The sequence below is a fragment of the Neltuma alba genome, unplaced genomic scaffold (genome assembly GCF_004799145.2).
Source record: "Neltuma alba isolate B1F8T4 unplaced genomic scaffold, ASM479914v2 tig00010415_pilon, whole genome shotgun sequence".
Taxonomy (NCBI): Eukaryota; Viridiplantae; Streptophyta; class Magnoliopsida; order Fabales; family Fabaceae; genus Neltuma; species Neltuma alba.
Window position 1 is genome coordinate 112,504 of NW_021635317.1, and position 25,358 is coordinate 137,861.

At 38.1% G+C, this 25,358-nt stretch overlaps 1 pseudogene; it reads left to right on the forward strand.

Annotated features, from left to right (window-relative positions):
- Nucleotides 1-11,724: 11,724 nt before the first annotated feature.
- On the forward strand, nucleotides 11,725-24,906 carry LOC114756490 (heme oxygenase 1, chloroplastic-like; annotated as a pseudogene).
- The last annotated feature ends 452 nt before the right edge of the window (nucleotides 24,907-25,358 follow it).

The window sequence follows — 25,358 nt, forward strand, 5'->3', positions numbered from 1 at the left end:
GTTCATTGGAATACTCATACATGGATAATGCAGTTCCAGAATATGAGCCAGAGGATGAGGATCCTGAAGAGGACCCTGAAGAGGTTCCTCAAGAAATCCCGGAGGAGTTAATGGATTCTGGACCTGAGTCAGAATCTTTATTTCCCACGAACCCCTCCGTACCGAACCTCATTTGGTCTGTAATGATTCGCTAGATCTTCCCAATAAAACCGAAGTAGAGGAAGGCAAGAGGTGGATCAACCCTCTACCCCTGCTTTAGCTATGAGAATAGCTGAAAGTGATGCAGCTAAATTGACAAACATAAAAGGCATCAATGGTGTGCTCGCTAGCTACGTCCATTACATGACCGATAAGAATACAGAATTCTACCTTAGAGTCATAATGGAGTACATAAGAGCAATAAGAGTTAGAGGCGGACCTAAAGGCAAACCCATAAGAAAGTCTTACTGGATTTGGGCCATAGAGCTAGTGTCCTCCTTTATGAACAAAACGCGCAAACTTAGAAGCCTAAGAAAAGTAATGCTTGATTACCTTTATGTTCATATCAAATGATGTAATATTTGTATTCACCATGAATTTGTGGTTTCATGCATTGTAAACAGACTAAGTATGTTATTTCATTTAATGAAATTACTTGAATTATTGTTGTATGATTATTTGTGAATATCATGTGTATGCCTTTTATAAGTGGGAGCTTTTAGAAGATAAGACTTCTAAAGGTTACATTTTTTTAAAGTGCTTATATAAAATCCTTGATAGGACATGATGATTGTTGCTAGTATCTGTGTGATGGGAGGTACAAACGTATTCTCCTGATCATGGATCTAGTAATTTCATTATTTACTGATCGAGGATAATATAGGCACATTACATTGTATACTTCATTGTGCTATATAACTGAAATGTTCTTTGGTTCGGTTCTCTTTAAAGAGAACATAGATTAATGTGGGATAGATTTGTCACAGAACTAAGAATGGCAACCAAGAACATAATTGCTGAATTGAACAAGGGAGAAAAGCTTAACGGGGACAACTGGGACATCTGGCACCGAAAGGTCCAGTATATCCTAGAGGAACAGGATGCGATAGAGCCTCTCACCACTGCTATGGTTGAACCTGAGGCTGGCAACACAAACCAGCACAGGAGAGACCAAGAGGCATATCTAACCTGGAAAAAGAAGAATAGCATAGCAAGAATCACGCTTTTGAGCTCCATGGCTGATGACCTGATGTGTGAGTTTGAGTCGCACAAAACTGCACAGGCCATGTGGATAGCATTGAAGGATAAGTTTGGCGGAGTCTCTACGACCAAGCTTAGGAGGTTGACGATTAAGTTCGATACCTATAAGCTCAAGCCAAACAATCCTATGAAGCAACATCTGAGAGAGATGGCCAATATGATCCGGGAACTGAAGGAAGCTGGACATAATCTGTCTGATGAGCAGCAAGTGCAGGCTGTCATCAGGTCACTCCCTGCAAGTTGGGAGCACATGAAAGTCAACCTAACCCACAATGAAAACATCATCACTTTTAACGATGTAGCTAAGCATCTGGAGCTGGAAGATGAACGTCTAGAGGCTTACAAGAGCTCTGGACAGACTTATTTAACTGAGGATGCTGGTACTTCCCAATCTAAGCCCAATTTCAAAAAGGGCAAGAAGCCCCAAAAGAAAGGGAAGAAGGGCGGTCCTCAATTTAAAAAGGGCAAGAAACAATTTAAGAAGAAGGGAAAGAAAGGCGGGAAGAAGAAGCTAGACCTGAAGAAGGTCAAATGCTTCGCCTGCCAACAAATGGGCCATTTCGCACGTGACTGTTCCAAACAGGCTGAAAGCGAAAAGGTATTAGTGAATTATGTGAATTCACATGTTTCATATGTTTCTAGTACTGTTTTTCTAACAGAACCTGTTTCTTCTTCTTGGATTATAGACTCAGGCTCCACAGACCACGTAAGCAGGGATCGGGGATCCTTCGTGGAATACCGTCGGTTGCCGTATCAAAGCAAGTGGCTTTATGTTGGGAACAATGCGAGAATCGAGGTTCGAGGCATTGGCACCTGCAAGCTTGCTTTGCGTGGTGGAAAGACCTTGATACTCCATGATGTGCTTCATGCTCCCGACATCCGACGGAATTTAATTTCTGTTATTTGCTTAGTAGACTTTGGGTTTAATGTTTATTTTCATGATAAAGTTGCAGACATTTCCTTTAACTCTGAATTTTATGGTTCAGCATTCAGATTCCAGAAATTTTTTGTTATGGATCTTGCTTTTGGTTTTAACGCTCATGATTGTTTTGCTATTTCTTCAAGCAATCCTGATATGAATATCTGGCATGCTAGACTAGGACATATTAATCAAAATAGAATGATTAAACTGGCAAAAGAAGGAATGTTGGGCGCAATCCCTAACATGGAAATGTCCTTATGTGAAAATTGTCTAGCTGGTAAGGCAACTAGAAAACCTTTCGGTAAGGGAACAAGAGCTGAAAATCCATTGCAATTAATCCATTCTGATATCTGTGGTCCGATGAGTGTGAGGGCGAGACACGGAGCTTGGTATTTTATTACCTTTATTGACGATTTTTCACGATATGGTCATGTCTATTTGATCTCGCATAAGTCTGAAGCACTTGAGTGCTTTAGACGATACATAAATGAGGTAGAGAATCAAATGGACAGTAAAATTAAAGCATTACGTACTGATCGAGGTCGTGAATATTTATCTGATCAATTTAAACAGCTCTGTGAAGAAAAAGGGATAATTAGACAACTGACTATCCCTGGCACTCCACAACAGAATGGAGTGGCTGAGAGGAGGAATAGAACTCTTCTAGACATGGTTAGGTCTATGATGGCTCAAGCAAACCTACCAATTTCATATTGGGGTGATGCTTTGTTAACGGCAACCTTCATACTTAACCGTGTGCCCTCAAAATCAGTCGCTTCCACACCCTATGAATTATGGACAAAACGCAAACAGGATCTAAGTGTCCTAAGACCCTGGGGGTCAGCAGCATATGTTCATGATGATTCCCACAAGCATGGGAAATTGGGTCCTAGAGGAAAGAAATGTATCTTCATAAGGTACTCTGAACAATCAAAGGATACGTTTTCATAGGTGAAAACGAAGATGGAACAGTGACTGAAATGGAATCAAGAGATGCCACATTCATTGAGACTGAATTTCCTAATAGAGGAGATGTTGACCGTACTGTTTCTCTTTATGAGACACAGGAACAAGACAGTACAGAACAAATTGACAAACCAGAATCGTCTAGGTGTGTCAATCTGAGTGGGAGCCAAGAAAGGTCAACACCAAGACCTGAACAAAGAAAGAAAGATAAGCAAATAGCTCCCGTCAGAAGGAGTAACAGGGAAAGTGTTCCCAAAAGACGCTTTCAAATAGAAGGCGAATCTCTCTTAGTTACTCCAGAAGGGGATGATGAGCCCCGTTCTGTACGAGAAGCCTTGTCAGGTCCTGCGAAAAGATGAATGGATGAAAGCTATGGAAGAAGAAATGGACTCAATGAAAAAGAACCAAGTTTGGGTGTTAGTTGATCTTCCAAAAGGGCGTAAAGCCATTGGGAACAAGTGGGTTCTCAAAATTAAAAGAAAAGTGGATGGATCAATTGACAAATACAAGGCTCGATTAGTGGCAAAGGGGTACACACAACAGGAAGGAATAGATTATGAAGATACATTCTCACCTGTTGTGCGTTTCAATTCTATTAGACTTATTCTGGCAATAGTAAACAGTTTAGATCTAGAATTACATCAGATGGATGTAAAAACCGCATTTCTGAATGGTGATCTGGATGAAGAAATCTATATGGAACAACCATTAGGTTTCATTGAAAAAGGAAAAGAAAATAAAGTTTGTAAACTCAAAAGGTCCATTTATGGATTGAAACAGTCATCCAGACAGTGGTATTTGAGGTTTCACAAAGCAATAACCTCATATGACTTCCAAATGATAGAGGAAGACCACTGCGTCTACATTAAGCGGTTTGAGGGTAATTTTGTCATATTATCCTTATATGTAGACGATATACTATTAGCCGGAAATAGTCTAGATTCGGTGGTGGCTATTAAAGAATGGCTTTCGTCGAATTTTGAAATGAAAGACATGGGTGAAGCAGAGTACATACTTGGAGTTAAGATCCAAAGAAATCGTTCAAAACGAATCCTCTCTCTTTCACAAGAGAATTACATCAACAAGATTCTTGAGCGATTTAACATGAAAGACTGCAATCCCATGAGTACCCCTTTGCTACTGGAGTGGCTTTGAGTTCTGACATGTGTCCCAAAACCGAATCTGATAAAAAGAAATGGAAAGAGTTCCATATGCCAGTGCTGTTGGTAGTCTGATGTACGCAATGATGTGTACAAGACCAGACATCTGTTATGCAGTGGGACTGGTGAGCAGATTCCAGTCTAACCCCGGTGAAAAGCATTGGAAAGCAGTGAAGAGGATCTTGAGATACTTAAAGGGCACTTCCAATTATGCACTGTGCTACGAAGGAGGTGACCTGCGTCTTGTTGGGTACTCCGATGCTGATGTAGGCGGAGATGAAGAAGAACGAAGGTCAACTTCAGGTTATACCTTCTTGCTCAACAATGGCGCCATATGTTGGAGTAGCAAGAAGCAAACGTGCATTGCCTTACATTCAATGGAAGCTGAGTTTGTGGCATGCACTGCAGCAGTGCAAGAGGCTTTATGGCTGAAGAGATTTATAGAACACCTTGGATTTGGAAATGAGAGTACCAATCCGGTGATGGTATACTGTGACAATACTGCAGCCATAGCCTATACTAAAGATCCTAAGTATCACAGCAAAACCAAGCACATTGACATCAAGTATAATTTTGTTAGAGATTACATAGCACAAAAGATTGTTACTGTACAATACATTTCAACCAAATGTATGGTAGCAGATCCTCTGACAAAGCCAATAGGCGAAAAAGTTTTTAAAGAACATGTACAAGCCCTTGGCATACGTAAAGTGTAATATAATACTTCATTAATGAAATTATATTTCGTTATCACTTTATGTGTCTGTCTGAAAGTATACAATGTCTAGTATGTCGTACAGGTTAAAAAAGGTTGGCTCTCTCACACGGGCAACCGCCTTTGACACTCAGGTGGAGTGAACAAAGATGAGACATTTGTGTTCACCAGTAAAGCAGCAATGAATGCTGATATGGTAGAGAAGAAACACAAACTTTATGTCGCCTTGACTAAAGTGTAGCAAGTCAAGATGAGATCCACGTTGATAAAGCTGGAGCGAAGTTTGGAATCCCACTTCCATAATACCTGTAGCCAGACAACAAACTCTTCAACGTCGACGTCATAACAATGAGCAGAGTTGAAGAATTTGGGTTTAGATACTGAGTGTGTCTGGACCTAAGTCTGTACGGTGTTGATAATAAATCTAAATCGACATACGCTCTTATAGTAAAAGAGTAACACCGTAGCATGTGTTTCATACCACATGTGCTGAGAGAACCGCAAAAGGGAAGCAAGTGAAAGATCCCTGCTTCATTGCTGTGTGAGTCCCAGGGAGGAATTATCCTCCTATTGGTGTCCTTTGACTTTGACAATATCATGAAGATATGTTTCAGTGACTGCTACTTTGGCATATGTCCTATGGTCATGATTGATGCGATCTAAGGTAGTATGCTAAGAAAGCGACTGATTCATTTCAAAGTGATATTTGGGCGAAAGGAAGATTGACTGTGATATACACACCTATGCTAGTGTCTGTGACATGTCCCTTATGACATTTTGTGGTCATAAGTGTGGATACTAGACATCAGAGAAAGGTAATCTGAGTCAACTATTGACTCGAGAGGGATTAGATTTACCATGAAAAAGTGTATATAAGTAAATCTAGGACATCTGAGGCATAATTTTAAAATTCAAGCTACACAAAGAAGAGGGTAACTTGTGCTGATCCTTTAAAAGGGATTTCTAGTACAAGGACCCAAGCGAAGACGTCATGCCCACGCGGTCACGGCAAAGCACTAAGTATGAAATTGAGGGAAGGTGAAGAGACTAGACCCGTGACATCTAATCCACCAAGTGTGAGTGGGAGATGTAAGAAAATGGGCCAGTCCACCCTTGGTGGATTGGACCCAAGCCCATTTATCATTTGGGACTCCAGTGTAAATAGTAAAACTCTTGGGTCTTTAACTGTAATTTTCGCCTTTTCATATATTTTGCCAAAAGATGGGAATGGTTGTGCAGAGGAGACGGTTTTTTGGGAGTTACATAACTGATAGATAGGGATCAGTTTATGGGACGTGACTTGCGTTTTTCTTTCCCCCGGCTTCACAATCAGACTCTCCTCTCTCAGTCTCTCCAAAACTCTCCCACCGGTGTAATTTGCTGTGTCTCCCAGATCCGACTCCGTCACCGTGATCGGACCTCCGCGTGACAACCTGACTTCATTGCAGACTTCAGGTATGCCCGTAATCCTTCAGTGTAATTATTTGATTATTGTTGAAGTGATGGCTAGAGCTTAAAACATTGTGTGACCTTGATATTATGTTATTTTCAATTAATAATGTTGTCATATATTTGTAATTAATTCTGCACGTTTACAGCTCTTTCTTGAATATGTAAACATTATTTTTAATTAACAGAAAATAAATATGTGAGTTCCTATAGCTTCACTTTATTTTTAATTTAGTTCTTGTATTTATTTTTTTTTTGGACTTTTTTATTGGATCCTTATAGTTTTTCTAAATATAAGTATTGATTCTCATGCTCATAATTTTTTAATTTGTAAGATAAACAACATTAGTTGATGCTGATGTGACTCTCATTTAGCATGCACCTTAATTAGCGTTGACCACATGAATAATCTGATTATGATCGAAATCAACCTCATTACATATAGATATATGTATGTGTGTGTGTGTGTGTGTGTGTGTGTGTATAAAGATTGTTATGAGTACAATGATTTTTTAGTTTTACGTTGATAATAAACATTTTTTTTAAGCCTCTTTTTTATTTTGTATGTCGTGGAAAGTTACATGTCATTTAGTTACCATCCACATCAATGCTAATAAGTGTATTATTAGCATATAGAGGCTATTGCTTATAATTGACAAATCTGTAGGAACCCAAAAAAAAAAAAACTACAAATGATTCACTAATTTGTCAAAAAGCTTTACATAAGCAATAAACTGTTGATTATGGAGATAAACGTCTCACTCTCATAGAAAAGAAAACACAAGTTTAAATTTTTGAAAATACATTTGCTAGGTAAGAATGTTTTGAAATCAATTAGTCTCAAAGTCAAAATCACTTGTAATACATGTGATTAAATTAGGAAAAAAAAACTTACATGGCAATATACAACCATGCAAAAGATTCAACCTGACAGTTAAAGCAAATTAAACATGTCTCGGGGTAAGCAATATCTTCCTTGTAAATGTAGTAAAGCCACATAACCAAAGAATGTTTAGGCAAATTATACTTGAAAAAATCTCAAAAAAATACCTTTAAAATTTTAAAATCCCAAATTCCAGAATGATTACAAAAATGTATTGTTATTTATTTATTAAATGTTGTCAATTATTATTAAAATGTAGTAAACAAAACTAATTTAGAATTTTAAAATTCAAATATATTTTTTTTGGGATTCTTCCATTATACTTTCCTCACAAAAAGAGATCGCTTGTATGAAAATACCATTTAATATTGTGAAAGCCTTGTGCAAATTTACTCCTCAAGTGGATGAATTATAATAAATTCTCAAGGAAATGCTTGTTTTTATTTTCCTTGATTCATTAATGGTATATTTTGTACTCTTATTCCTTTTTTTTTTTTAATAATCATAACATGTACTCTTATTCTCATTTTAGGAGTTTATAATGAATATAAGGACTCTGTTCAATAAATTAGAGAAGGCTGCAAGAAAAATGAATGAATTATATTCAAGCAAGAACTAATAGATATGATTGTGATGCCTAATAATATTTTTATCACTTCTAATTTCATTCATCATAATATGTACTCAAATTTTTGAACTGGTATAACAAGAATTTTTTGAAATTGCTAATGGCTGGGGGTAAAGAGGATGCATGGTATCCAATAAAAAATTATTTTTTCAACTTTAGTTAGTTTTTTTCTTTTTATAGAAAATTTCAGAAGTATGAGATAATTAGTGATAGTTCGAGTATATGCTTGCACTCTAACTTGGATAATGCAACATTCTATTCTAGATACAAATCTTATCTGTAAAAACTCCTAACAAATTATTGAGATAAAATTGTTTTTATGCTTACCTATAACTATATTTTATATTTAATATTATGTATAAAATTATGTATATATTAGTCGATTGATAATGTCACATGATGTATGCATCGTTACTTATAATTTTAGGAAATTTTATTAGTATATTGATTTCATAAATATTTAAAATAACATTTTTAATGAATAATTAATATTTTTAATTCTGTCACCTGTCGCTTCCCTTATCATTGTTTTGTTCCGTTTCTATATGGAAGTGCATGCATTTCAAATGAGCCTAACATGAGACCTGGTAGCTCTTATGTGTTTCCGACTCAACTTTCGAACTGTATTTGGAGAGTACTAAATTGTATTGGTTTCCTTATAAGGAGTGTCTGCAAAAGGATCGGAGCTATTTCTCCTTTCCATTCTGAGTGTGTTGCTTTTCAAGAAGCCACTTTGTTGAGCGATCATTTTTCAGGCTTTGAAATCTTCTTAGAAACTGACTGCGAGGAGCTTTATAAAGCTGTAGATAGGGAGGATATTAATTAATACTCCTCCGGTCCTTAATATAGGACCCAATTGTTGAGTTAGTTTTGGTCCTAAATATAAGACCCATTTATCATATTTATCAATTTTCTCTAAATTACCCCTATAGATACTTCCTCAACCATAATCAAGTAGAAGAGGAAGATGGGGTATTAAGAAAGATGATTATGGTATTTTAGGAAAAACGTGTCACATTTCTTATAATTAACTAACTTACCTAAATTTCTTAATCTAATCAAATTAGTTAAATGGGTCTTATATTAAGGACCGGAGGAGTAGTATTGAGTGGCAGTGTGTTGATCTAATGACTGAGATTCTTTGCTTCTTAGGAAGAAGGCCCGGTGTTAAAATTGCTTTGGTTTCAAGGCAAAGGAATCATGCTGCTGATTTTGTGGAAAAAGAGGGATGGGTTCGCCATCTCCTCTTCATCAAATTTTGAGGGCTGATCTCTGTAATGGGGTGAACAGTCAGTGTCTTGATGGAGGAAACAATTTGGAAATTTGAACAATTACAATGAGGTTCCAAAAAAAAAAAAGATTATTAAAAAGTCTCAGTAACAATGTAAGCAGCATGTAATAACAAGTTTCAGAGTAAAAATTGATAACTTTTAAGATTTGTTTTGTAACTATTTTTCTTTTGACCTTATTGTAATTCTCCCTTGAAAATTCGCCTGATAATTGGTTTGCTGTCTGTCAAGTTTTTGATTTTGATCTGTATTCCCTTTCACGTGTACTATTTCCTCTATTAACAAAGATTATGCTTTGCTACAAAAAAAATGAACATATTTAAATTTTAATAAGTACAAATAAACGGAGTTTAGTTGAAGACAATCTTTAATTATGATTAGTTTCATTACAAGGTCCAAATCCTATTGATAGGGGTTCATATATGACATGCGTGGTATGAGTTGATATAATTCACGGTGGGTTTATTATCTGCTTGATGCGAGTAATGTATTGTATAATCTCATGAATCGTGCTGGCAAAAAAAAAAAAAAAAAAACCTCATGAATCGTAATATCCATTATACATTAAAATGATAGATAATTTAATCTGGCTTATGATAGGATTGTCCAAGGCCTAAAATTTTATTATATAAGTATTATCTTTGGTGGGTAATATAATATCTATTCTCAAAGTAATTGATTTCCCGTCCCTCTAACACCTATTTCCTCTTACATACTCCATCCTGTTAAAAATATAAAATAAACGTTATCTATTCATGTTTATCAAGAAATTAGTTAAAATTAATTTAAAACAATAGATATTTAAGGTATGTATTTTTGTTCCCAAATATACCCTTATTAATGAAAAGCATAAATAAAAGTTATAATAAATAAATTAAAGAGGAAAGAAAACATATAGGTAAAATTATAAAAAAAAAACTCCTTAAATGCTTAGACAAAAACAAATATTATCTTATTAAAAAAAATCAGGGTACTCCAATAAAATTTATCCTATATTTTTAGCCTACCATTTTGGACATACAAATTGCACTAGTCAAATATCGTCACCGACCATGACAATTTCAGTTGTCATCACTATTACTGATCATTATTATCATCATTTGTACTATTATCATTAGCTACCACGATCACCCTGGTCCAAAAAGATTAGCTACCACCATCATAGATCACAATTATCGTTAGCCACCATTATATCTCTGAACATTATCAGTTGCCACCACCATTATAATAACATAAAAAGAAATTTCTTCTTTAAAATACAAATATAGCATAAAAATTTTAGATGAATATATTTAAGTTTTAAATAAAATATATTTTTATAAAGTAATTTTTATTTGAAAGAAATTTCGTCAACTATTGTAGCTACCACCATGATAATAGGCCACAACTGTCAGCATCCTTCACTTCCTCTACCACCATCACTGGCAGTCACAACTACCACTGTTAGTCTATTACCAACTACCATAATTATCTGTGGCATAACAAAAAAAATTTTCCTCTAAAAAAATAGTATAATATTTGGAAAAATCAGAAAAAAGGCTGAAAATTGCGAAATTGCAAATCAAATATTTTGTCAGAATTTTATTGTTATTTGCCATTTGATTGTTGTTAAAACCTATACAAGTATTGTAACGGATCCGGACTTGTGATTTTGCAATTTTCATGATTTTTATTAAGATTTTCACATAATATATCTAAAATTTAAATAAAGGGCGTATTCATAAAAAATTTTACTTTTATTCTATAGAGGATCATATATTATATAACCAAGTATATGAGATTATTAATTTATATAATACATTTTATACAATCTGATGACAAAAAAACATAACATATGGTATTAAAATTTTCCCAAATTCTATCCCATCAAGCTTTTACAATACTACCTCCAATCCTATTTATAAGGCCTTATTTATAGTTTGCAAATAAGGCCTTATAAATAAGACTAGAGGTAGTTTTTTTTTTTTTTTGCCACCACTAGCTTTTACAATATATTGTTTGCAAAACAGTCCCTGAATTATGTCCACAATTCAGATTTAAAAAAAACACACACACAAATATTCTCCTATTAGAAGTAATTTTATTTGAGACACTATCAAGTTATGAAGAACTAGCCCATTCTTTTAGACCTAACTCGATTAGTCGACAATCCACAACTTTGACCCAACATATATTAGTCTCAAATTTAAAGTAGTTTGAGGATACTTTGAGTTATAGTCAAAAAAGCCATATGTGAACACTTATGAAGATATTTAATGATCGCCCATCAACAAGGGTCTCACATTAGTAATAGGGTTTAATAGTATTATCTTATGGATTATGAGTAGATTCCTTACTAACTGGAATAATTCTTATCAAAGCCTAGGCTACCCAAGATTTCTTGGATCCAATTTTTTTTTGGGAAGAGGGGGGGGGGGAGTTCTTCGTCACGTTTCAATTGCGTGACTGCGATCCCTGTTTCTTTCACTTTCGAGTGAGACTGGCCGATCATTTTATTTGGAAGGTTTGGTGAATCGTGAACGTTTCATTGATTCTGTGGGCATTTTGCTACGTCACTACCATGGTTTCCCCTAACCCAGCTTCTCAATTCAAACTCCTTTTTATTGAACCCCATATCAGCGTACCTCTTAAAAATCCTACCATTGCCGACGCAAAACATAGTTCAATCTTCACCAAGAAGGTTAACTGTGAAATTTTGGGCTTCTCTTGGGGGATTAAAAGATGCCATTGAAGGATGTTACTGTGTCCGCGACGACGGCTGAGAGTGGCAAGACGTGGCACTCTGGTGAATCGAAGGGGTTTGTGGAGGAAATGAGGTTTGCGTCAATGAAATTCCATACGAAAGAGCAGGCTAAGGAGGGAGAGAAGCGTGCCAGTCAACCTGAGGAGCAATCAGTGGTCAAGTGGGAACCCACAATTGAGGGGTATTTGAGGTTTCTAGTGGATAGCAAATTGGTTTACGATACACTGGAGAAGATCGTCGATAATGCTGCTTTTCCTGGTTGTGAGTTGCATCTATGAGTTAGTTTTGAATGGTTCCTGATATTTGTTGCTAATTCTACTTAATGTTGGCTGAATGTTCTTGTCTCTGATTTATGGTTTGCATCTGAGTTAATTTTGAATGGTTGTTGATATATATTGCTGATATTCTTGTTACGATTTTTCTAACTCTACAGTTTGTTGGCTAAGTGTTTTTTTCCCCATAATCCCTTTTTTTTAAATCCTATTTATCCTTTAGTTCTCTCTTGCATCGTACAGATAAATAAGGTTATGCAGTAAATCCGTCTGCCCATTATTTTCACCTTTTTAAGTTTTCTTCTATTGTAACTTTAGGATTTCAATGTAGCAGTGGAATTGGTGGGTGATATTAAGTTTTTTGAAGTTTTATTTGGTGCTTTATTTAAAATTTGAATCGCATGAAATGTTTATTGTAATAATCCTGGCTAATCCGTAATTGGAGCTGATGGTGTACCTGGGTTAAAGGGTGTAGCTGAGTACACACGTTCTATTATTTTAAAATTTAACACTCCCACCCTGTTTTATAAGTAATCTACAATTCATGTTATAACTTACGAGGCTTAGTCCATACACACTTCAAGGTTTGCCGTCGAAAAATGAGTGTTTAAAGAGCTAAAAAACCATGTGAACCGTGCAAACGCCTCAGCTCTCTCTATCGGAAATAACTCAGAGTAACAGACCTGTATATTTGAGACTTCTTTTCTTTTGTATTTCATCCTCATAGTTTCCTCTTTTGGGGAATTATTGATGTCATTTATATTAGTCATTTCTGGCTGGCAAAAAAAGAAAAAAATTTATTAGTCATTTCTGGCTTTTAGACTTGCTTGACCCAGAAGCTGGTGTTCCTTGATGTTCATATATGTGAAATTTTTTGTATTTTTCTGTTATCAGTTCTGGTGGCCAAAAGCTAAAATTCTTAGTTTCTTTCTGTAGATGTTGAATTCAGAAATACAGGTGGAAAGGTCTGCAAACTTGGCAAAAGATTTGGAATGGTTCAAGGAGTAAGGTCATACCATTCCGGAACCTTCTTCACCTGGTCTTACCTATGCACAGTATCTTATTGAGTCATCTGCAAAGGATCCCCAGGCCTTTATTTGCCACTTCTACAACATACACTTTGCCCATTCTGCCAATGGTAGGATGATTGGGAAGAAGGTAACTGATCATATACATGAAAATTTTCACTAGAGATTCATTGTCTATCATGATGATTTAACAAAAACTAATTGGTTTAGAAGTCTCACTCGTGGATTGGCATGTCTATAGTATTTTAAAATGGTTCTTTGGTCCATCTCCTTTAGTCTTCATGATCATTATCTCGATTGTTACACGTTAGACATGATTCTGAATATGAAAGAACGAGGAAGATTTGAAGATCAAGTAGGAACATAACTGTGCTTCTTTAGTCCATCTCTCTTAGCATAACTTCTTCATGGTCATTACTTCGATTGTTACACGTTAGACATGATTCTTGTTGGTTAGAGAATGATATGGGACATAATTTCTTGTATTTCGTTGATCAGATTATGCACATATATATACAAGTGAGAGGAGCCTTTGCATTAATGGCTTATTATGATGATATCATATCATATCAAATCCTAATCATAATTACATAATATTTACATAATATCATATCTCTACACTCCCCCTCAAGTTAGATCATAGATGTTAATCATGCCCAACTTGTCACACAGGTAGTCAACACGGTCCCATTCAGAGCTTTAGTCAGAAGGTCACCCAGTTGATCACTAGAGCGCACATATCCAGTAGAGATGAAGTTCTCTTTTAGCTTGTATCGGATAAAATGACAATCGATCTCAATATGTTTGGTATGTTCATGGAACACCAAATTAGAGGCTATATGGAGGGCAGCCTTATTGTCACACCACAACTTTGCCGGCAAAGTGGTCTTGAGACCAACTTCCTTCAGTAATTGATATATTCAGACTATCTCACATACAGATTGTGCCATAGCTTGGTATTCTGCCTCTGCGCTTGATCGGGATACCACATTTTGTTTCTTGCTTTTCCAGGATACCAAATTCCTGTCCACAAAGACACAGTATCCTGTAGTAGATCGTCTCGTGGCCTTTGATCCACCCTGATTTACATCACAGGAGCACTCAATGTCTGTATAACCATGATTCTTGTATAGTATCCCATGACCTAGACATCTCTTCAAATAATGCAACACGTGCTCCAAGGCTTCCCACTGTCTGATAGTCAGGGATGCCATGAACTGGCTTAGTGCACTGATTGAATAAGTAATATCCGGACGAGTTACAGTGAGAGAGTTTAACTTGCCAATCATTCTCTGTACCTCTCAGGATTCTCAAATGGTTTGCTCTTTTTAGCCTCAAGCATCCGTTTCTCATCATCAAGAGAGTCATCAAGCGGTATGCTCCCATCAGCATCAAGGAGTGGGTTTTGAACGATAGGAAAATTAGTCGGCGCTGCTCCCAACTTTCCAGTTTCCTTCAGTAGATCAAGAACATATTTGCGCTGTGTCAGTAATATGCCTTTCTTGCTTCTCATAACTTCAATACCTAGAAAGTATGTCAGAGAGCCCAGATCCTTCATCTGAAAGTGAGAATTAAGAAAGGACTTGAGGGATGAGATACCCGAACTATTACTGCCTGCAATCACAATGTCATCTACATACACCATCGAGAGAATCATGCTATCTGCTGTTCTTTGATAAAATACAGAATGATCACACTTGCTTTGACTCATGCTGTTAGAAAGCCCATGATACTCGCCTATTATTATGCATGAGAATAATATCCCTGATTGTATGCTGTCATTAATTGTAGTTTATTGCTGAATGATTCTAACCGGATTATTCTCACCGTCCGGACCCTATATATTGTAATCATCTCATATGGAATAATATATGGAGTGAAATATTCAGAATTTAGACATGGTATTAGAGCAATGGGGTTGGATCCGTCCTGAACCCCTGCCGTAAACAGAGAGAGTGAGAGAGAGAGAGAAACGCCGGCGTCCTCAGATCTGAAGGCTAGAGAAGGACGTCACCGACACCACCCCTCCAATCCTCACTGGAATCCTCCGATCGGCGTGTCCCCAGAAGCCGGCGTCCAACGAGCAGCAACGCGTGAATCCCACGCGCCGTCACAAACCGCCGCGTGAAGCCCACGCGCCGTCGCAGATCCATCCCAGTACAGTACTTCGTCCAGAAGATGAATCCATCAAACTTTCCACCACTTTTTGGGTCTGTTCGCAACATGCCTGTCACAAAAGGCACCATTCCAATGGCTTTTATGTCTGGCACATCCTCAAATACTCAAGGTACTCCTTCTTCACCAGTAGCCCCCTCTAAAACTTCTGATTCGATGCCAGATTTGACAACAGCCACTGAACAGCAACCTATGATGGTGGCTCACAAACTAAATGGCAGCAACTATCTCCAATGGTCCCAGAGTGTATTGATGTATCTACGAGGGAAACATAAGGAGAAATATATCAATGGAGAAGCAAAACAACCGGCATACAATGATCCCAATTTTGACACCTGGTTCGCTGAAAATAATCAGGTGATGTCTTGGCTATGTAACTCAATGACTCTCAAAATCAGTGAGGGATACCTTCTTGCAAGCACAGCCAAGGAGATTTGGGATGCTGCTAAGTGCACTTACTCTACATTGGACAACACTGCTGCTTTGTTGGACCTAAAGAGGCAACTCAAAGAACTGAAGCAAGGAAACTTGACTGTAACACAGTACTACAGTACTCTGACAAAGATATGGCAGCAATTGGATCTCTTTGAAGTACATCCTTGGAAGAATATTGATGATGCTAATTACTACAGACAACTAGTTGAAAAGGGATGAACATATGATTTTCTGTTGGGCCTGAATGATGCTTTTGAAGAAGTAAGAGGCAGAATTATGGGTCTAAAGCCCCTTCCATCCCTATTTGAAGTCTTCAGTATGTTTAAGTTTGAAGAAAGTCGGAGACACCTCACCCAGGGTAACCAAACTCCAGTTGATGGCTCAGCTTTAGTCACAAGGGGACCCCAGACATCAGAGAGCTCTGAAAGAAAAGGGAACAAGTGGTGCAATCACTGTAACAAGAAAGGCCACACCAGAGATGAATGCTGGAAACTACATAGAAAGCCAACCCATGGGAAACAGCAACAACATCGAGATGGAAAAAGCCACCACACCTCCTTCGAGGAAAGAGGCGATGATGGAGATCGCTTAACCAAAGAAGAACTTCAACTACTCCGTAAGATGCTTGAAAGGCAAAACTCATCTAAAAAGGTTCCCAACGTGAACTTGATTCAGTCAGGTAATTCTATTATTGCTCTTAATGCAATGGTCACTAGTGATGAGACATGGATTGTTGACTCTGGTGCTACAGACCACATGACTAGTAATAAATCCCTCTTTAAAACTCTCAAATATTGCCATGAGAACCTCCGAGTAAAAGTGGCAACTGGACTATATACTAAAGTTGAGGGTGTTGGCACTGTGGCCCTCTCTGATGATTTGGAAATTCATAATGTTTTGTTTGTTCCTGCTCTCACTTGCAATCTTATATCTGTAAGCAAACTGACTAAAGGACAAGTATGTCGAGTGATCTTTGATGATGTTAACTGTGTTTTTCAGGATTCAATCTCGGGGAGGAAGATTTTGACTGCTAAGGAATGGGATGGACTCTACTACTTTGAAGGAAAGGATATGAAGGCAAAAGGAGCAAGGAAGGCTATGGTTAGCTCCAATTCTCGAAATAAAAATGTAATGTTGTGGCATCAAAGATTAGGCCACTCCAGTTTTGATTATATGAAGCATGTGTTTCCAACATTATTCAATAAAAATTCTTCTCCTTTCCAATGTGAAACTTGTCAAATTGCCAAACAAACTTGCACATCTTTTCCCAAGCATATTTACAAACCCACTAACCCTTTTACATTGATCCACACCGATATTTGGGGACCTGCCAGAACCAAAACCCGAACAGGCACAAGGTGGTTTATCACATTCATCATGATCATACACGGGTTACATAGGTTTATCTTATGAAAGAGAAATCCGAAGCCTTACAAATTTTCAAAAACTTTTACTCCTTTGTGAAAACCCAATTCCAAACTCCCATCAAAGTACTGAGGAGTGACAATGCCAAAGAGTATGTGACTGGAGCCTTTAGGGAATTTCTTGAGCAACAGGGAATCCATCACCAAACCTCGTGTGTCTATACCCCACAACAAAATGGCGTTGCCGAGCGGAAAAATAGGCACCTTTTGGAAGTAACCCGAGCCATTATGATGGAAAGAAATGTTCCAAGCCTGTTTTGGGGAGATGTAGTGCTAACTGCAGCCTATCTTATTAACCGAATGGCCTCCAAAGTTCTCAACTTCCAAACCCCTATTCAAAAACTCCTTGAGACCTACCCCGCCTCACCTATCATCAATACCATCCCACAAAAGGTCTTTGGGTGTGTTGTCTTTGTCCATAAACATGATGGGGAAAAACTAGGTGCTGAGCCGAAAAATGTCTTTTTCTTGGGTATTCCTCAACCCACAAAGGCTATAAGTGTTACTGTCCCTCTACCAGAAAACTCATAATCTCCAAAGACACAGTTTTCTATGAGGATGATGCATACTATCCCAAATTACCCATTCAGGAGGAGAACTGTGGAGTAGAATGGCTAATTACCCCTGAACCTGAGACCAACGCACCTCCTAATCCTCCAAAACTCTATACACCGCATGAAGAAATCCCTGAACCTGAACCGGAAACCCCTAAACTTACACCTCAACCAGAACAGCCCAAAACCCCCCACAAACAATACTCACACAATGGAAATGAATGCTGAAATTGATGTAGGGGTGACAGAGCACTCAAGATCTCAATCAAGTGAACAAGACAGTAGTAGTGGGGTTCCTTCCATTCCAAGGCAGCAACATGATTCCAATCCGGAGTTGGATCCTGAAGAACTAGGATGGCCTATTGCACTTAGAAAGGGGGTAAGGTCTTGTACTCAGCATCCTATACAACGATTTGTCTCTTATGGCAATCTATCTGCTAGAATGCAAACCTTTGTGGTGAATAGCTCACAGGTGAAAATTCCAGAAACATTTCAACAGGCCATGAAAGATCCTAACTGGAAACATGCAGCATATGAAGAGTTGAAAGCCCTGAAGGAGAATAACACGTGGGATATAACCACACTTCCTAAGGACAAGAAAGCAGTGGGTTGCAGGTGGATCTTCACACCGAAATTCAACCCTGACGGAAGCATCAACAAGTACAAAGGGAGATTAGTTGCAAAAGGGTACACTCAAACTTATAGGATTGATTATCAAGAAACGTTTGCTCCCGTGGCAAAGTTCAATACCATCCAAGTACTCTTGTCCCTAGCTGCTAATCTTGACTGGTCCCTACATCAACTGGATGTAAAGAATGCTTTCCTAAATGGAGACTTAGAGGAGGAAGTATACATGGAAGTTCCAGATGGAGTAATAGCTCCACCTAATTCAGTTTGCAAACTGAAAAAGTCATTATATGGCCTGAAACAGTCTCCACGGGCATGGTTTGATAGGTTTGCCAAAGCAATCAAAAGGTTTGGGTACAACCAAGGACAAGTTGATCACACTCTTTTTGTCAAACACAATGATGGAAAGGTAACGATCCTAATTGTGTATGTGGATGATATAGTCATAACTAGTGATGATGAAGCTTCGATCTCTCAACTCAAGAAAGCCCTGGCTAGGGAATTCCAAGTGAAGGACCTAGGTCAAATGAGGTACTTTCTCGGAATGGAGGTTGCTAGGTCCAAAAAGGGTATAAGTGTGTCACAACGGAAATACACACTTGATTTACTCCATGAAACAGGGATACTTGGGGCTAAACCAAATGGAACACCTATGGAAGAGTCATGCAATCTGGAGGTTAAACCAGAAGGGGTACCAGTTAACTCAGAAAGATACAGAAAACTTGTGGGTAAACTGATCTACTTGACCATACACGACCTGACATTAGTTATGCAGTTGGGGTGGTAAGCCAATTTATGCACCAACCTCAGGAAGAACATATGGAGGCTGTGTACAGAATCCTTTCCTACCTCAAACTCAATCCTGAAGGGGAATATTCTTTAAAAAGGGGAATACAAGAAACATAGAAGTCTATACTGATGCAGACCATGGGAGAGCTGTAGATAACAGGAGATCTGTCACAGGTTACTGCACCTATGTTTGGGGAAACCTTGTGACTTGGCGAAGCAAGAAACAGACCGTAGTCTCAAAAAGCAGTGCTGAAGCTGAACTAAGAGCTGTAGCTCTAGGGGTGTATGAAGGAATGTGGGTGATTAGACTCCTGAAGGAATTGAGAATTCCCTATGAAGGGCCAGTGAACCTCTGGTGTGACAACCAAGCCAGTATTGAGATGACAAAGAATCCAGTGTATCATGACCGAACAAAACATGTCGATATTGATTGGCATTTTATCAAAGAAAAGGTAGAAGGTGGTATCATCAACTTAAGCTATGTGCGTTCGATTGATCAGATTGCTGACATCATGACCAAACCTTTAGCCAGAGTCAAGTTTGAAGGGCTTCGAAGCAAGCTAGGGATGGTTGACATCTACTCTCCAGCTTGAGGGGGAGTGTTAGAAAGCCCATGATACTCGCCTATTATTATGCATGAGAATAATATCCCTGATTGTATGCTGTCATTAATTGTAGTTTATTGCTGAATGATTCTAACCGGATTATTCTCACCGTCCGGACCCTATATATTGTAATCATCTCATATGGAATAATATATGGAGTGAAATATTCAGAATTTAGACACATGCCAAATTTCTGTACAACAATACTAAATTGGTCAAACCATGCACTAGGACTTTGTTTCAAACCATACAAGGACCTCTTAAGGCGACATACTTTCCCACGCTCCTCCTGAGCAACAAAACCAGGTGGTTGCTCCATACATACCTCTTCATGAAGATCACCATACAAGAAGGCATTTTTAATGTCTACCTGATGCAGAGCCCAATCATAAGTAGCAGCCAGAGAGATGAACAGATGAACAGATGAGAGCTTGGCAATAGGAGAGAAAGTTTTAGAATAGTCAATGCCATAGGTTTGCACATAGCCTTTAGCCACAAGGCGAGCCTTAAGGCGGTCAAGTGTGCCGTCAATTTTAGTTTTCGAGGTTAACACCCATTTACATCCAATGGTCTTTTTGCCTGCTAGTAAATCTACTAGGGTCCATGTACCAGCCCGGTCAAGGGCCGCCATATCCTCTTCCATAGTAGCACGCCAACCCGAGTGGGCCAAGGCTTCATGAATAGTTATGGGCATAGAAATAATATCTAGTAAAGCAACAAAGAAACTGGACACATGAGACATGTGGTCATAAGAAACAAAAGATGAAATAAGATGGGCACAAGTACGTTTACCTTTGCAAAGGGCAATAGGTAGATCAAGAGAGAGATCCGGGTTTGGAACAGGAGGTGTCTTAGAGATAGGGGGCAGGATGAGGTTCAGTGTTGCTCAACTCAGGATCCGATGGCGAAGCGGACAAGGGAGGAATAGAAGCTGGCGTGGCGGTAGTAATCTCCTTTAACCTTCGTGTATAAACACGATCAAATGGTTGAACAGGTGCGTGACCGGGTGCTTGAGTCGGCGGTGATGATGAAGTGACAAAGTATATCAGAATGTCATCCTCCTCCGCAGTAGTTGTGGAAGAACAAGAGGAATATGGTGTGGACTCCTAAAAGGTGACATCTGCAGATACTAAATAACGATTAAGAGTAGGTGAAAAACAACGATAACCTTTTTTAGACCTGAGAATATCCAAGAAAGACACATTTAAGAGACTTGGGGTCTAACTTCGAAATAGATGGATGTACATCCCGCACAGACACACCCAAATATCTTAGGATCAATAGGGAACAAAGGCTTAGAAGGAAAGAGGGTAGTATACAGAGAGTTACCATCAAGAACAGAGGAAGGCATCCGATTAATAAGAAAGCATGCAATGGAGACTGCGTTAGCCCAAAATGGTTTGGGAACCTTTATTTGAAACAAAAGTGCATGTGCTACTTCAAGTAGGTGGTGATTTTTTCTTTTTGTCACACCATTTTGAGCTGGTGTATCAACAGAAGACGACTGATGAAGTATACCATTTTGAAGCATGTAAGATTGGAACAAAGTAGAAAGATATTCTTTAGCATTATCACTTCGTAAGGTGCGAATAGAAACATTAAACTGAGTTTTAATCTCAGCATAAAAGGCACAAAAATGAGAAAACAATTTAGAATGATGTTTCATTAAATATAACCAAGTTGTTCGGGAATAATCATCAACAAATGTAACAAAGTATTTAAAACCTGCTTTGGACTCTATAGGACAAGGACCCCAGATATCAGAATGAACTAACTCAAAAGGGGATGAAACCTGTTTATTGACACGAGATATTAAGGGAAGACGATAATGTTTGGCAAATTGACATGACTTACAATCTAAAGACAAATGCTGAAATTAAGGATAAACTCTCTTAAGGGAAGATAAAGACAAATGACCCAATCGACAATGAACTTCAAAGGGAGTATGACTGCTAGTGCAAGCCACCGCATGAGACACCCTATCATCCAAGATATAATGCCTGCCAGATTCATAAGCTCTACCAATAATCCGCCTCGTCAAAAGATCCTGTATCAAGCAATGAGTAGGAAAAGGTGAGACCCAATAGTTTAGTTGACGGGTAAGTTTACTGGGAGATAAGAGATTAAAAGCAAATTCAGGGACATTTAGCACAGATGACAAATGGATAGAAGGTGTGGGATTAACAATGCCAAAGCCGAGGACTTGAGAGTGAGAACCATCAGCGATAGAAACACTTGACGGAGTGGCAAAAGAATTATAAGAGGAGAAGAGATGGCGGTTACCTGTCATATGATTAGTAGCCCTGGAATCTATGATCCATTTTGAGGAAGAAGAAACAAGAGCAGTAGCATTATTACCTGTTGTAGCAGTGGCACTCACAGGTGGCGTAGCAAATTTTTATTGGGCATACTCAGCGGCAGAAATCGTGACTGTGTTACTAGCTTGTGTAGCCACTTGGGCAGAGTTATTTCTTTCTTGTTTATTCTAAAGTTTACGACAAGTGTGTTTTGTATGCCTCGGTTCTTTGTAGTAATAACACACTACCCCACTAGAGTCAGAAGGGGCTCCCCCTTGCTTCAAACCACCACAAGTAGGCCCCCCGCTGTTATCACTAGGACTGCGATTCTCATTAGGGCCCCTATTGAGCAAGGCACTTGTAGGAGTGCTAGCAGATGGTGGCAAGAGATTCTTAGCTCTCATTACTCTAGAAAACACATCTTGAAGGTCAGAAATCTTAGATCCAGATGAGATTTGAGAGCGAACTGTCTCATACTCAGGTGACCAGTAAGAAAACTCATAATAGCCATTTGTTCCCGTTGCTTATGTTGAACCTTCAAATCAGAAGTAAGAGGCATCAACACATTCAGCCTTTCATACATCCTCTTAAAGTCCATAAAATAGGCTTTGAGAGGACAATCCTGTTTTTCAGGATGATAGAAAGCTTTGCAAACCTCGTAAACATGAGATATTTCCTTTTCCTGAATACAAAAAATCTAAATAATCTATTAGTTCCTTAACCAATTCACAGTGATTAATAGAAGGAATAATCTCACTGTCAATGGAGTTACGGATCTGGAAAAATAGCCGTGCATCATCCCGTAACTAGGCCTTTTTTGAATCAGTCGTTGGAGGATCATCGGTCAGATGATCTTCCTTCTCAATGCTCCACAGATAGAGGCAAATGGTTTTACTCCAATCCAAATAATTTATCCAAGTCAACTTGTGATCAATAATTTTAGTAACAGTTGGGACAAGCTTCGAGACAGATTTAATTTCAGCCATATATGAAGTGCACTAACCAAAAGGAATACGAAAGATTGTCACACAGGGACACAAAGCACGATATCTGGATCACCTAACGAATACCAAAGCAGCGAAACAAGCTAACAGCTACACAAGGAGCTGTAAACAGAACCGAATAGCACAAACTGAGTGCCGGAGACGAGCCAAAAACATAATAGAATGCCGGAAGCCAATGAACAGTACACCAACGCGTACCCACACCATGGGAGTACCACAATCTCACCAAAAAGGGGCTCCGCTGTCGTTTGTTGACGTCGCCGGTGAAAAGGGCGTCTCACGCGCCGTCATGTGCTAGCACGTGAAGTTCCGGCGAATTTGCAGGAGGTGCGTGACACTCACGTGCTGGTCGAATGGCTGTCATACTTTGGGATTTGGCCGATTTGGAGGAGGGGAGACGATTAGGCAGGGCGGTGTCACAGAAGAGAGCTCCGTGGAAGGGCCACAATAATTTCTACAATTCTGAATATGAAAGAATAGGAAGATTTGAAGATGAAGTAGGAACATAACTGTGGTTCTTTAGTCCATCTCCTTTAGCTTAAGGTCTTCATGATCATCACTTCGATTGTTACACATTAGACATGATTCTTGATGTGAAAGAATGAGGAAGATTTGAAAATGTAAGTTGGAACATAACTTCTTCCACATGTTATATGGATTCATGCACATAGTTTCACATTGGATACCAGTGAGGATAACCGTCTAACTGTTAATATACGGTCCTTTGTAGAGTTTTGCAGCAAATTTACTATTCATGTTCTGCTTTCCTACCTTCTTACTATGCTTGCCTAACACAACTTAGTGTGAAAGACTTGAACAATGGGATTCCTTATTCATTTGTGTTCCTAAGAATGAATCACTATCCAGCATTTTTCATGTGTGGCTTCCCACGTGTTTTGGTTTTGGCTGAGTATCTCTTGATTTCCAGCAAAAATGTATCTCACGTCAGTGCTGACTCTTCGCATAACTATATATCTTTATGATGTTTTAGGTTGTTTATTTCATCTTTTTTATAGTCAATGCTTTGTTATCCTTCTATACTCAGAGAGTCATAGCATTATTCCCATTTCTTAGTTTTTAGCGTTAATCGGCAGGTAGCTGAGACGATACTAAACAACAAGGTGTTGGAGTTCTATAAATGGGAAGGTCAGCTTTCCCAACTGTTGCAGAATGTGAGGGACAAGTTGAATAAAGCTACAGTAGTGAGTTTCTTGTATCATGAATCTTTACCTGCTTGCCCATTGGTTGTTGTTCTATTACCTATAGATTTCTATTTGTGTGGAGTTCACCGAGTGTCAGCAATAATAAAATGACATAAAATGGAGTATTTTAGTAGAAAAGCTGATTTTTTTTTTAATTTAAATCTGCTTACGTGGTATTAATTCAAGTCGAGATAGTAGATAATTTGCCCAATGGTTTTTGTCAGGGATGGACGCGAGAAGAAAAGAATCATTGTTTGGAAGAAACTGAGAAATCATTCAAGCTTTCAGGCGAAGTTCTGCGTCTGATATTAGTGTTATGATAACAGTTCTATTGCTTCATATTTGTGTAATTATTGTGTAAATAATGGCAAAAGCTTACGACATTGTGTGACCTGCATATTATGTTATTTTATTTTCAATTCATAAGGTTGCCTATATTGGTAATTATGCATGTTGACAGCTCTGTTAATGAGCAAGCATTTTTTTAGACTTCTGGATTACAAAAGGTATCCCGCTTCCTCCTTCTCCTGTACACAATGTTAGTCACTTTAATTAATTTATCATAACCAAAAAAATGGTAGATAACTCATTAAAAATGTCTCAATTTGAAAAATTTTTCAACTTTACTCATGAACGAGGTTGTGAAATAAAGTGAAAAATATAAAGAGTTGCGTTTGAGTATTAATTGCAGAAATGAAACTAACAAATAATCACTAATTATTGTTTAAATGATTTATATTTTGAACTAAACAATTTTTTTAGGGTCTATTTGGTTTGAGGGAAATTGAGGGAAGAAAAGGGGAGGGAAGAAAATCTTAATAGGCTTGATTTAAAAAAAATTTAAAAAGCAGAGTTAAAAGCTTTTAACTAGGACTGCATAAAGATCGAGTTAGATCGGGTTACACCCAAGTCTGAAGTCTGGTCTGAAAAATGACCGGGTTGAAAATTTTGA